This window comes from Monodelphis domestica, chromosome 4 (genome assembly GCF_027887165.1).
Source record: "Monodelphis domestica isolate mMonDom1 chromosome 4, mMonDom1.pri, whole genome shotgun sequence".
In the NCBI taxonomy this organism is placed as follows: Eukaryota; Metazoa; Chordata; class Mammalia; order Didelphimorphia; family Didelphidae; genus Monodelphis; species Monodelphis domestica.
In genome coordinates this window covers 157,472,320-157,487,496 of record NC_077230.1, presented here as the reverse complement: position 1 = coordinate 157,487,496, position 15,177 = coordinate 157,472,320, and the positions used below count along the sequence as shown (strand labels likewise).

The 15,177-nt window shown below is 36.7% G+C and overlaps 1 protein-coding gene across 1 annotated transcript in view; it reads right to left on the bottom strand.

The window, feature by feature from the left end:
* The window catches only part of GALNT13 (polypeptide N-acetylgalactosaminyltransferase 13), an 809,448-nt gene extending 796,824 nt beyond the window's left edge, over positions 1–12,624 (bottom strand). The window contains exon 1 of the mRNA XM_001373001.4: positions 12,296–12,624. The gene's annotated coding sequence lies outside the window, so the exon portion shown is untranslated. The remainder of the gene's footprint in view (positions 1–12,295) is intronic.
* Between the last annotated feature and the right edge of the window lie 2,553 nt (positions 12,625–15,177).

Genomic DNA, 15,177 nt, shown 5'->3' with positions numbered 1-15,177 from the left:
AGATTTTTTAAAAGCTAAGAAAAATAGAAGAATTCAGATGGAGAAAGAAAAATTTGGAGCAAAAGAGAAAATATAAGATTAATAAATGAAATTGGTATATTTCATAATCACCTTCCCACCCAACCTTACAATAAATATTTTAATACTCCTGAAAAATGAAAACAACTATCCAAATACCACAAGCTTTGCAAAGAATGTCTTTAATTGACATTTTTTGCAATTCCAAGCTAGCGAGTATGAATTGAATGAATATTGGATTATCCAATTTAAAACAACATAGAAATATGATCATGTATAAAGGATAATCTCTAAATTTTAGTATACCAATACTAAAAGCTCCATTTGAAGAATGTTTCCACAAATAAAACAAAATTATTAACAAATGAAGAGCTGAAGAAGGTCAACTGAAAGATCATGAGGGCAAGATGAATCATAATTATTTTAATCTTAAACAAAAATATAAAGTAAAGTATCCATGTTCCAAATATGATGTACATAATCAAAGACTAACATAATATGTCCTTATGGATCCTCAGTGATTAATTTATGTCCATTTTAATGTGGAAATGTGGAATCAAGCTTTGGGCCTTTCTGCCACTGAGGTGGAACAGACAGCAGGTGGGATGTTAGAGTGAAATTGATGAACAGTGAAGACAGTTGGTGGAGGTAGGGGAAACTGGGAGAATAACAGTTGCTCTTGAGGTCTCTCTTTCTTGGCCTTCAGACTAGAAGGAGCTCTCTCTCCTGTCTCAGGATAGAAGTAACTCTGTTCCTGGATATTTCCGAACTGTGTGCTCTACCTGGATTCCTGTGATCCTGTCATCTAACAAAAAGGATTTAAGGGGAGTAGTTTGAACTTAAAGCTGGTCTTTAGGGCATTAGACCTAAGAAACAGACCCAAACATATCTGTAGGTCAGAATCTTTTCTTCCTCTGGCTGTCTACTGCTAAGACTTTGAACTTAAGAAAACTAGCATAGGTTAGCATAGAAAGTAATAAAAGAAACCCTCCACCAGCCTGTGAGGACTGGCCTCAGCTCAAAAGCTGAGAGATTCAAACCCAATCTGTGGCAAAGTATAGGGATTCCCTCTTCCCTCTAGTGTGATACCTTCCCAATCCAAACTTGTTATTAAATTTATCTTGAGTTAAATAACCTGCAGTTAGATAAGATGACTATCATTTCAGGAGGACATAGAGGGAGCAGAACCCAAAGACATCCATTCAATCATAAACAGTCCTTATCAGATCCCTGCCAGGTAACCTTGGTGGGAGGGGGGAGGCTTGTCCCTCAGGAGGGTGTGTGCTTACCTGTCCTGGGGGATCTTCAACATCAATCAATAGAGAAGACATCCACTCAGGCTATCATAGTTGGCCCATTTCTCAGGATTGGTATCGCATTTTTCAAAGACAGCCTCTCAGCAGGGGGTATCTCTCTCCTTTTACCTCACCAGCAGCCATATTCCCTCTGTCCCTGCAACTCCTCAATTCCCTGTTATAAACCCTATACCTCTTCCATCCTCTACAATTCCTTTAACTATTACATGTATTATGAAATATGTTTCAAGAAATGAATGACTATATTATCTTAAAGGAAAATTTGAAATGGTGTATTATCTTGTAAAGGATTCACCACTATTATAAAGAAATTCAAAGTATAACTGAAAATAAAGCATAAAAAATCTTATATATTTAATATATTTTTCATACTTGATTATTTATTAAGAATACATAAACGCAGTGTATAACACACAAAATCCCTATGCTATGAACAGGATTCCAATTTGCAATTTTAATTTTTTGCTCCTGTACCAAAAACTTAAAAATGAGTACTATGAGTACAAAACTATTCTCTTTCTCATCATGAGGGTCAGAAACCAATCAATTTTACTTTTATTCCCTTCTTTTCAGAAATAGAAATGTAAATCATAAGATATCAGGTTGGGGGGGGAAGGTCATAGGCTTTCTACAATGATCCATTCAATATTTTTCTTTAGTAAATCTTCAAACTTAGACAACAATATTTTCAAATTAATTAGAAGGAAAAGTAGGTCTTAGGAAAAGACAAAAATCATACTATATGAATTCAAGATTAAATTCTCATGTCGACTTTTCTTAATTTTAGTTGGAGCTTCTGAAATTATTCTTCTAGCTAAGAGAAATTACTATATTGTTTCTCTATTACATCATTCTAATGGCAGTCTTTCTGTCCTGCTTAATCTGACAATCTGATTTTACAAAGACTAAAATTATAAAGCCCTATTTTGAAAATATAACTTGTTCCCTCTGGGAGATTTTCCCTTTCAAAAAATAGCCCTGAACTATTAACCATAGACCTAGCTATTTCTGGGAAAGCAAGTTAAATACTTATTTTGGATTAATGGATGAGATTAATTTTATCTTTAAAGTACCTTTATAATTCTGATAATCTATGAAGATTCTCCTGATACTTTCTTTTTTGTTAGAAGGGAAAGAGATAGAACCAAAACCCAATGGCCTTAACATGTTTCTGTATTTGGTTAAAAATAGATCCAGGTGAACACACACTCTTTAATCCTATTACATTCTTGTTTCCCACTTTGAATTTTCAGTTTATAACATTCTTTCCCGCTCTACAATTCAATGATGTTAAATCCAGGAAAAGTATATACATACATTATGTGGAGACTAGTTGATCTGATTAAAGTGGCTTTTGAGTAAAATATTGGGAGGAAGGAGAAGAGTACTCAGAGAAAAATTGCTGAACTAGTCAAGAAGATAGCACACATTACAAATTTATAAAAATCCCATTAGGTGCCAGGAACTTTTGTAAGTGTTAGAAACCACCCCCCCCAAAAAAAGAGGTAAAAATTTATTCCTACCTTTTAAGGTTTTTACATTATAATGATAGAGATAACATATGACACAAACAAGATTTATATAAGATAAAATGAAGATAATCTCAGAGGGAAAGCATTAAAATTTAGGGCAATTAGGACAGCTTTTTTAAGAAGTTAAAATTATACCTGAGACTTGAAGGAATATGGAGAAGACAGAAGGCAGAGCCAAAGAGGAAAAGAATTCCAGGCAAGTAGCACAGAGTGTGAACATGCAAGGACTAAGCAAAATAGTGCGTCTTGAATGAGGAAAAGCAAAGAGGCTGATTTCACTGGATTATAGGATAATCAGGAGAGTATGGTATAAAAAAAATGAAAAGGTAAAAAAGGGCCAGATTACAAAGTGATTTAAAAGACAGAGTCATATAAATATGAGGAAATAAGGACTTCTTGAACTAGATATGAGGAAGAGACATGACATAAAAAAGATAATGTAGGCCTTATTATATTTCTGAAAGTATTGTTTCTTATTTAAAATGTTAACATTAATAAGACCTTTGTTTTCCATTGATACTGGTGGTAACTCCTCCCACATCCTCTTTGGCTCATAGCCAGCAATGATGGTGGTAAGGTGGGGATTTTGAAATAGCTAATCAGCCATGAGTATGTGGTTTTATTTTGTATCCTTTTTAATCCTTGATTTCTAATGATCATTTAACAAACCTCAAAAATATAATATTTTATTATTAGATATAATTTTAATTTTTACACATGATCACTAGTCTAGAAGAAAATGATATATGTTGATGATAAGTAGATGTAGTTTATTATTTAGTATAATTATATGGTCTATAAATGTGTTGATGGAACTAAAAAATCATATTAATTGATATCAACCTGAATGCGGGATCCAAACTTGAATTTATTCTATACAATCGTTTTACCGGTAGCTTGGTTTAAGATAATATTTGTGAAGATAATAATTATATTCCTATATGACATGGATATAAAAGGGATAAGTAACAACACACTGAATATGAGAATTGATATTTGAAAATATTTCATCAGCAAGATATAAAGAAAGCATCAAAATTAACAATATAAAAATTTGACATACCAATTTGGCTTATTTTATAAATGATGTGAGTACTCTCCTTAATGTTGTATAACAGAGCCTATCCATTGCTTCCCATATATATGGCACATCCATATCTTCTGCAAATCCTCAACAGGGAGTGCAACCAACATACATATGAAATTCCTCCAGATTTTCTAGCATTGTGTGAATAATAGTGACTCAAAGGGATCATAAACCAATTATTCCTTGTTCTTGGCACAATTCTAGTCCACCTCCTTGAATAATTCATCCATTTCCTTTATCCTGCTTTTCCAGTACACATATTATTAATTGGTTATACATTGTGACCTTCTCAGGACTAACAATTCTTCTCTTCATTGAACTTTGTATGTCTTGAAAATTTTTCTTTTAAGATCATGGGATCTCAAGTTTCACAGACATATAGTACCACTGGAAGAATTTTGGTGCTAGAAAGATGACTTCCTTTTGGAAAAAGGTCTTGAGGAATTAGAAGCAATATGAAATTATGCAAATATCATTCATCCCACTCTACTCTTATTCAAATGGGAAATGAAGTAGGAAAAAGATAAAGTCTTATACCTGAGTGCATAACAACAATAACTACTTCTAAAGAGATAAATGGTAGAAACTAATGAGAATACATCTAAAAAGCATTTCATATGAAAAAGAAACCCAAAGCTCAACAGGAGACAGGCGAAGCATGTAGTCATAAGATAATGTAATCTTTGGATATGCTAATTGAAATACAATGTCCATAAAAAAGGCTACTAACTCTAAATGAGTAACAAATTTTGTTAACAGTAAATAAGGGATGCCAATAAGGTAGCATGTAAAAAATCTAGGAGTCTCCCATACTCCCAATCAGTGCTAAAGAGTTAACTAGAACATGCAGTAATTAGGTATTTTTATAACATAGAACTTGATAGAGAAGTACAAGATAGAACTTGATAGAAAAGAGAGCCCCACAACAACAACAAAAAAAACACCTTAATTTTTACTCATTTTATAAACCATAATTTATTCTCTTCCTCACTTATTCTCCTAAACATAATGACTAAGAGGCACTGATTGCATAAGAACTAGCATTCATTTCTGTTTAAAAGATATTTTCCCTTCAGAATTAGGGTGGAAATATAAAATAATTCTTATATGTAGGTACTGAGAAATACATCCTTATCCCATGTTACCCTAAGAGTATGGTGAGCAAGTGGGGAATTGATAAGAAGAAATTATAATGAATACCCTTTTATTCAGGGGTATGATAGAGTCACATCAAAACTATTGTGAAATATTCAACATAAGAATTTATACTTCAGAAATTGGCAAACTCTACAAATAGGAACTTGATTTATTGATTGATTATTTGTCTAGACTTCAGTAAGTGCTGCAGAAAATGCTAATAATACACATTAAACATTCCCAGAGATCCAGTTGTTAAACATTTATCAGCATATTCCTGCTTTTAGTCAGCATCTATTTTTCTTTCCAAACTTTGATGTCATTTAAATAAAAAGATTCTGCTTTCATATCTTGTGAACTAACAATTAGCTAGACCATTAAAATGCTAGCTCTTTGTGAAGAGCCAGGTTATCATCATCATCATCATGACTATTGTTGTTGTTTTTGTTCTTATTTTGTATCCCTATTACATAGTACACAGAAGTTACTTAATAAAAATCTATTGCATTGAATTGATTAGATTGAAATGACCAATCAGATACTTCCAACTAATTCCTTCCTGAGTTGTGTATAGGTACATTATCCTTAGGAGTATTCCATTTGAAATTTACTAATCTATTCACAGTAGATACTCCTTGAGCACATAAGGTTTCTTTTAATAAATGTTATTTAACTAGAGGAATTACCCAAATTTTATAGGGTATGCTTATTAGGACTTGCTTCACATGCAGATACCTATTATAAATAAAAATACAATATAATAACATTAAAATGTCTCCACATTATCTCTCCATTTCTTTGTCATCGATGTTTAATATCAGAGACAATTCTCATCTACCTTAACAATTGAGCATCTCTTAAACAATGCACTGACCTAGTTTTATGTTTCATACTTGGCAAGACATTTAACTTTCTTACCCAATATTAGAACCATAAATGACAATTTTGGCACCTAGGAAATGTTTCATAAAAAGAACTGCAGCAAAAAGCATGAAAAGCCACTGTCTATCAATGATTTTAAAAGGATTCAATTGAAGGGAAGATACACCAAGACATAAGACCTTATAAGTAAAGAAACCCCAGCACACTGTCCTATGTATTGTAGGAGAATGAGAAAAATTTGTTCCAAATGTACTGTCTTGGATGATTAGAGACAAAAAGACAATACTAGGATATTGATGTCATCTGGGATAGAGGAAGTAGGACTGGACAAGCTGTAAAAAGGAATTCACCTGGAATACCTCTACCTCAGATGGATGGAAAGAGGATTTTGTTTTAACTAATTATGTTTGCTAACTAGATATTAACTTCAGTTGTTTCTACATTGATGAATTAGTGAAATAGCTAGCACCCTATAGATTTCAGTGCCATTCAATCATCTCAATGAAAGCAGTTGTCTTTAATATATTCTCTTTCTCCTATATTTTACAGGAAAAAATGAGGCAATATACTGTGAACTCCCTCATCTCCTATTACTCAGGAGTCTTCTGTCACTCTCCCCTTGTTTACCTTTGTCTCACATGATGAGACATGCTCCTTAGCAAGGCAAATCACTCTACTTATTCTAGAGATCTTCCATTCATCTGCTCCAACAGATTGACCCCTCTGTAATCCCTACTCTCACTTTTTCCCATTCTCTTCCTATTTAGTGATTTATTTGCTTCTGCCTACAAATATGCCCATACCTCACCTAATATAAACAAACCTTCACTTGATCCCTGAATCCCTTACTCTTGTCCAATATCTCTTTTGTCTTGTGTAGCTAAAGTGCTAGAAAATGCTATCTGCTTTTAGAGATACCTTCACTTTTTCTTCTCTCGCTTTCTTTTTAACCCCTTATAATGAGTCTTTTGTTATCATTCAATCTTTTTCCAAACTGCTTTCTCTGAATTACTAATAATCACCACAAGATGCCAAATCCAGTAGTCCTTCCTCAATTATCATTCTTCTTGACCTTCAGCTTTTGACAAAATGTTGATCATGTTTTTTCTTTTCCCTGATACCCTGATTTCCCTGATTTTCTTCCTACTTATCTAAGCCCTCCTTCTGCCCCTTTGCTGGATCTTCCAACAGACCATGTCCTCTAAGTATGGAGTCCTTCAGTTTTCTATCCTTGGCCTTTTCTCTTTTCCTTCTATACTATTTCAGTTTGTGATATAATGAGTTCCTAAGTTTTAAATTACCATCTATGCTGATGATTCTCAAATCTACCTTTCCAAAATTGGACCTCCATCTACCTTTCAGATATCTTGAACTGGATGTCCCAGTAGACATCTTAAAGGCAATAAATATGCCCAAAACAGAATCCATTATCTTTCCCCCTAAACCCTACCTTCTCCTACCATCTTTATCACTATAGAGGGCAACATCATTCTACCATTTTCTCAGGCTCAAATCCTAGGAGTTATATTGGCTTTCTTATTATTGCTCATATTCCCATATCAAATCTGTTGCCAAGGCCTGTCTATTTTACCATTGCAAAATCTTTCAAATACACTGCCTTCACTCCTTGAACGCCAACACCATTTTATTGGAGGATTTCATTACTTAATTCCTTGATAGCAGGATCTGACTGCCTAAAGTCTTTCCCCATTCTAGTCCATTCTCCATTCAATCTCTAAAGAGGTTTTTCTAAAACGTAAGTCCCATGTGGACACCACCCCCAGTAAACTCCTGTGTATTCCTATTGCTCTTTTTGCCATTCAAATTTTTTCATAACCTAGCTCCCATGCTCCTTGTTCCTTAATATGTACTCTTTAATCTAGTGATAATGGTCTTCTGGATGTTCCATAAATAAGACAGTACATTTCTTGGCTCACAGCATACTCTCTGGCTGTCTCCCATGCCTTGAATTCTCCCCCCTCCCCCAACCTCCTCTTTGACTACTGATTTGCCTGGCTACCTTTACTTCCTAACTAAAGTTCCACTTTCTCTTAATGTCTTCCCTTTGTTAATTATTTCCTATTCTTCCTGTATATATTTTGCTTTGAATGCATTAGTTTGCACATCACACACACACACACACACACACACACACACACACACACCATTAGGTTGTAAGTTCCTTGAAAGCAGAGACTGTCTTTTGCCTCTTTTTTGTATCCCTTAGCACAGTGTCTGGCACAGAGTAGGTGCTCAACATTTTTTTTTGATTGATTGATTGAAGTATCCTGTCTAATTACAACAAAAAGTCAACTTGGACATATACAGAACTTAAAGTGCTATGTAAATTCCATAGTAATATCAATGATAATAACTAGTATGTGCTATATTATTACATATCATATATACAAGGATCATAGCTATAGAGTTGGGTATAGCCTATGGGGTTAATAGAGCATTGGGTTTGAAATCAGTAAAGCTTAATTTTTGTATGCCATGGTACTGTCTTGATGTTTTATGGTCATCTAATTTAGAGACAGGGGTCAAGTCAAGAATTTAGAAACAAAAAACTAACAAAAGCTATTCATTTCTAAGCACCCTGCCACCAAGCGTTTCACACTACTGCTTCCATTGAGCTATTCCTTAACTTGAAAATGACTTCATATCCCTGTTCTTATAGACACACTCTTAAGAAGATGTATTTATTAAAAGCTATAATCAGATGTGCATTGAGAATTACAATAGGGATGCAATATATTGTGTCTCATATTGCAAGTGAGGTAGAGAACTAAATTTTTCAAAATGTCCATTTTTGTAAAGCACAATGGTCATCCAGCAGTGATATGAGCCCTTATTATCGCCTGTATTCCTGGGATTTAATTCTATTCATACCTTACCCTCATTAATCATTTCCCTCTTACTATTTTCATTATTCAGAAACACCCAAACATCCAGCATCTCTTCATTCTTCAATAAAGAAGGAATAATATCAGCTGATTCCTATTCTGCTTTACTATGTTAATCAGTTTTCCTAAGGTTTCAACATTTTTTATATAATTTCTTTCTCTTCAATGGGTATGTTTTCTCATACCACTCTCACTTCTAAAAACCAAGTTCAAATTAGGGAGACATTGTTGTATTCTATTACTTTGTCACAACTTCCCTATACAATGCACCTTGCTAAGAAGCAAGAAAACATTTAAAATGTGAATATATCCTAAAATGTTTGTTTCCATTCTACTTCATTCCTACTATTCAGAAGACATCTGTAATTCTAGTAATATCTACATCTCTATTGCCCTTTAAAATTTTAGTACAATTAATTTTCATAAGGAAGAAGCAAAGTAGTATTTTAAAGTATAAACTATATTTTGCTTTTATGTATCCAAAATACTAATAGTAAAATTTTCAGCTATTGTTAGTAGGTGGGTATCACAGCCTCAGCAAAGCAAAACTGCAGATTCTGGAATCTTGCAAACATCATGCAACAGGAAGTATGGCATATCCATGGGTTCCCAGAAGGAGATCATCATATGTATGAAGTATTTCATCTCTTTTTTTTATTTTTTTAAAGCATTGAAGAACCTGGTAAAATACTTGGGATTAATGATTCATTTAACAGATACTGTACCTTTCCAAAAACATTTGAGATCTGACAATGTGGTATTTATAAACACATTTCACTGCTGAGTTGCACAAAAGTATGCACTAGATACCATATGTTTACTTTCAATCTAGACTGCTGTGGATGCCACCTAATCAAAGTTTCCTATCATTACATCTGGTTTTTCAGTAAGATCAATACAGAATTGGCTACTAAAAGTCAGCAGATGGTCTCAAGACTAGCATATATGATTCCATTTCAGATAATAAGAAAAATTAGAAAGTGGTGGCTACCATTGTTCCATGTCCCTTTTTTTGTCCTTACTTTTCATTCACCAAGGATATATCCTGCTTACTGTAAAGTATAAGAGGAAACAACAATGGAACAAAAAGGTACAGAACATGTCAATACTCTGGACTTCCAATGCTTCTGATAATGGGCACCTGTAGAAACCTTGAAATGTTCTGCATAACAATCAATCAAGTTTTTATGGAGCATCTACTCTCTTTGCAATATCATGTTAAGTACTGCATATTTGAATTGATAACCTTTATTTCCCTGTGTCTCAGGATACAGAAGTCCTCACCTATATCAAAAACAGCATGAAGTAATGGAAAAACCTTCCATTCTTTATGAGACATGATCAAAGATACTGAAGTCATCAGCAGAGAAGCATCAAAAGTACCAGAATCTGAAAAAGAGATTTCCAGAGGTAATGTGTAAAGAAGCTTTTAGCTAAGCAAGCAAAGGAATGGAATGAAGGCTAATTAGGGAAAATCCTCATGAAATTAGACTAAGGTGAAATCCATGTCTTTGTAAAAGTGTACCAAATAAAATGTACAAGTTACTTACTTGCAGGGCCTGCCATTTGGAAAAAACTCATCCAGGTTTATCTACCTCTAAATGCATATGAAAAGGTTTTATATTAAGTATTCTAGATGCCTTTTTATTATAGAGGCATTAGAAAAGAGATTGTTGGAGGGAGTAGTACACTCAAGAAAGAATCAACAGAATGAAGGGTAAAGTAAAAGAGAATCCAAAAATAAGCACTGAAACTGATTTTAACTTTCCCCAAAATACCCAAATTGCAAAGGTTGCTGTGATGCCAGAGGGCATACAAATACACACACATACACAGAGAAACACAAAAAAAGCTAATCAAAGACAATATTCACATAAAAGGATTAAGACAATCTGAGGGGCACACATGAAAACTGTCTTTCACCACTTATATAATTCTTTCCTAGTAGACTCTTCGGGCAAGTCTCAGTGAATCCTCAAAAAGAAATCATTTATCTAAACGTTTCAGAGAATGGCTGATTCACACTGGGCATGCTTCATCCAGCCCCAGAGCTAGTAAACCCACCGCACCTTTTCCGTCTCACACAGTTCGCATGGCTTCCACTACCTATTTAGGGGTCAGTGTTTCATTGAACCCCTGATGCTTCTGTACATTTTCTAGCTCTGTCCTTGTTCCCATTTGGCTACCACTAAAGCCTGGAGAAGTGGAATCTATGCATAGAAACACTCCAGAATCGTAGGAGAAGGGGGCATTGGGAAGCTATCATAGCAGAATTGACTTTCCAAAAGAGAAGCCTCAGTCCATGCCTGCACATTCAGGCTGGGTTGAAGGTAAAAAGACATCCCTTATCTTTGCCACTCACCGTTAGCAACTAAGAAAATTAAAATACATCCAATTACAATCTTACATTCCCCTGAAATAAAATCATTCTCTTCACCTTCCACCCCTAGGAGCAGGGCTCCGGGATCTACACCTTTCTTTCCCCTCCTCCCTTCCTGAGTGGTAATAGACATCAACGCTTGGGGAAAATACATGATTTTGTCCCCTACCCTTTTACCACACTCTCTCATTCCCTCTTTCTAACCCCATTTGCACCACATATACACAAGCACACCCATGAACACACTCATACAGAGTTCGTGGGCTTCAAGGACTTGTGGAAAAGAAAGCAATGATGCCCCAAGCCTCCTCTTTGTAATAACAGAGAAACTCAATATTGGGACCGCAGATATACGGGAGAAAGTTGCTAAGGCTGATAGTAGAGATCTAAGAGAGAGGCACATTTTTTAAAAAATAATAATAAATTTCAAAATAACAGGATTCCTAACCTTCCTTCAGCAAGAGCAAATGGTCTTTTATCTCTCTTTGGGAGCCGTAGTACTGCCAACCCTTCCCTCACCCTTGTCTTCCCCAAGTTCAGTTAAGGGGGCAAAGGAGGAGAGCGGCTGCAGAAAGTTCAGCACATCCCGGTTTCTCCTAATGCAAATGCACCTACACCTGCTGTAGCCACCGGCACTGGGTGAAGCGCGCTCCCCAGCTGAGCCCTGCCACTAATTCTACCTTCCAGTTCTCTTTGACAGTCCAAGCCTACCCCTTCTAATCCTCACATATCTCGGATGATCCCCTTTTCTATACCTTTGCTTTACTTGAAGTAGGACTTTACCTCGAACCAACCCGCTGCGCTTGGGCCAAAGGGAGATTGTCTAAACCTCCTTGCGCCTACCGGTCGGTCACTACCATACTCACTCTTCCTGTGCCCTCCTCTCCCAAGGGAAAGGAAAAAAAAAAAAACCTGCTCGCCTTTGCCAATATCCTGTGAAGGGGGAGTGAAGTGAACAAATGCCGTAGGAATATATAATAAATAAACCACACCGGAGCGAAGGTGACTGGTAAGGTAGCAGACCTCGGGGAGCTCACCTGGAAATCTCCGGTTGCCCTCCCTTTGCTCCAAGGATCACTCCCCCCAGCTCCTGCTAGTCTCTTCACACTTCCCCGGGGGAAGAGCGAGCCAGCTCCGGCCTCTGCCCACCCCAGAGAGGCTTCTTCATATCGCAGCCCCGGGATGGCAGTGGCTCCGAGAGTGGCTGAAGAGCGGGGAATGAGCCAAAGGATGGGGAAAGAGAAGGGAACGTAGTCACCTATGAATAAGCAACAGCAGTGGCTGCTTCAGCCGTGGCTGCTTGGTCACTTCGCCTCCGCCCCCCTCCCATTCCTCCCCCCCCCACTTTCCTCCAACCCTACCCCCCTCTTCTCCTTCCCCTCCTCCCTTCACCCCTCTTCCTCCTATAGCAGAAGCCTGGAGGCTTCTCACTGGGCTGGTATCATTTACGTAACCATCCCCCCTCCCCCCTAACACTCCCCCCCCCAATCATTTCTCATTCTCCCCCCTCCCAACACAGGGCTTGGGCTCCGAGAGCTGAACAAGCTCCAGCAGCACCCCGAGCAGCAACAGCGGTTCGAGCAATGTGCACAAGTCCCGCGATACTTGATCATTGCACGGCCCCAGATTCCGGGCTTGGGATCGGGATCGGTGCCTTCTCCCCCAGGAGCTAGGCTTTGGAGCCCTGGATACCTCGGAGGTTCCTGAAGAAAAGGAGAGCTGAAAATCTGGTATCCGCAGCGGACAGTTACTATGTCTATCATACCAAAGAGTGTAATGCACTCTGGGGCGAGGGAGAAAGGTTATAGGGATGAGACTGAGCCCTGAAAGAGATTTTCCCCACTCTCCTCCCGGGCATGCCCTATGCCATCCAAAACGACTGCCTAACTGGAGAGAGTTTCGGTTTATTATGGAGGGAATAAACGGAATGATCTTCCAACACAGCGCTGTCCAAACGTAGTGATGGACGCTGAGTAATCAAACTGGCTGCTGATTCTCCCAGTCGGATTGTGCTGGAAAACCTAGGAGTACTGATGCCCTTAATTTGCTCCAGAGGGGTGTGGCAAAAGCAAAGCTTTAATTAATGGCGGGAGGAAATAAGATCTTTTAGTCTACCTCCCAGGCAAGAATGTTTTGTTGGCCTCTTTTTCTTAAATTCAACAAGAAAAGGTACTGAATTAGATCTTTAAAACAGGCACACAAATTGGCACTCAGACATTCCATCTTTAATTCTTGAGCAAAAGGTTAAGCTTTTTAAGGGAGTGTGATGGAAAGAGTATGGATCTGGACTGGAGCCTTGGCGTCTAATGCCAGCTCCGTGAAGTACTTTGTATAGGTCACTTAGCGTTTCTTTGCTTGTCTCCTCATCTGTCAAGGGACATCTGTTCTCCGTAACCTCACTCAGTTGTGGAAAGCAAATGAGAATATGTAAGAATTTTCTTGAAAAGTTGAAAGTATAAACACGATAGAAAATTATATTAATAATGAATTACATTCTAAAATGTTCATGATATAAAAGACATGGAGGATAAGTATTTGAGCATGTTCAATTTCAAGAATGACAGAAAAGCACAGTCAAGTAATACCATGGCACAATGCAGATTTTAAAAGAGCAAAAGGAAGGCCCCTAGTGGATTGAGAAGACTCTGATTGGAGGATTAATCAGAAAACAGGGACAAAAGCCTCAAAGAAGAAAAGTGATGATGGTTACCTGCATTAGTGAAGGGAGTGAATCTGCTAGTGAAATTATGGATCCACACATCCATCGGAGTGCTAATGAAGAAAAAGTATACTAAAAAACATGGACAAGAAAGAAGTATGTCCTTTAGAATATCATCTTTTCTCCTACAAGTCAATTAATCAACCCCTTCATTAACCATAAATATTTGAGTATCTGCTTTATTTATTCATATTTGAGTACCTACCTAATTCCCTTTCAGTATTCTACCATTTTGAACTGGCTATTGATCAATCTATGCTGCTCTTTCCTTCTTTTAACCAAACCGTACCAATTAGCATTCATTAAGCATCTGTTATGTTCCAGACACAGTAGGTTCTGGGATTATAAAAGACAGAAGTCCCTTCCTCCAAAGAGCTTACAGTCTGATAGGGGAGATAGCATTCATAAATCTAAGAAGATATGAACTATATAAAAAAACAGATGCTAGGGATTTTGTAGGGGGAGGTAAGGAGAGAAAAATCAAATAGCTGGGAGGATGAAAAAAGGCCTCATGTGAACCTTAACTTTTTATTTGACTCTCAAAGGGAACCAAGGATTAAGCACCTACCACATACTCTGTGTGAAATTTTATGAAAGGCATTATCTCCTTTACAGTATAAACACCATCTACAGCTCATAGATTTCTGTCCTGCTTGCCCTGCCCATTAGCTCTGTCTTTCCTTGGAGGTGAATATTTAAAATTAGTTTTACTTGCGGACATCTAGTAAAGTTGTCTCCCTTTACCAATTACTTGACTAGTATTTATTAGTCACCTTAGCTATTTTTACTTTTCTGATTGTGCTGAAAGAGGTTCAGCACAGGCAACAATTAAATCATCTCTTGTTCAAAAGATACACGGATAAATGAATGATACATATTTCCCATCTCATGTCAAATCTTTACTCAGATATGACTGGCTAAAAGACCCTACACAAGTCACTTAGCCTTTCTCATTATCAGTTACCTTTTCCACAAATTGACATATTAATAGCACCAACCTCCCAGGGATGAAGGATTCAAATGAGACTATGTATGTAAAGTACTTCACAAACTTTAAAGGGCAAAATAAATGTTAATTATTATAATGATTAAATTTAATATCTATTAGGCCCCTGCTCTGTATCATGCAGGAAAGGCTGAATTATTAACCTAAAAACATATATCATCTAATTGCATTTGGTACAAGTCATAAAATAAATC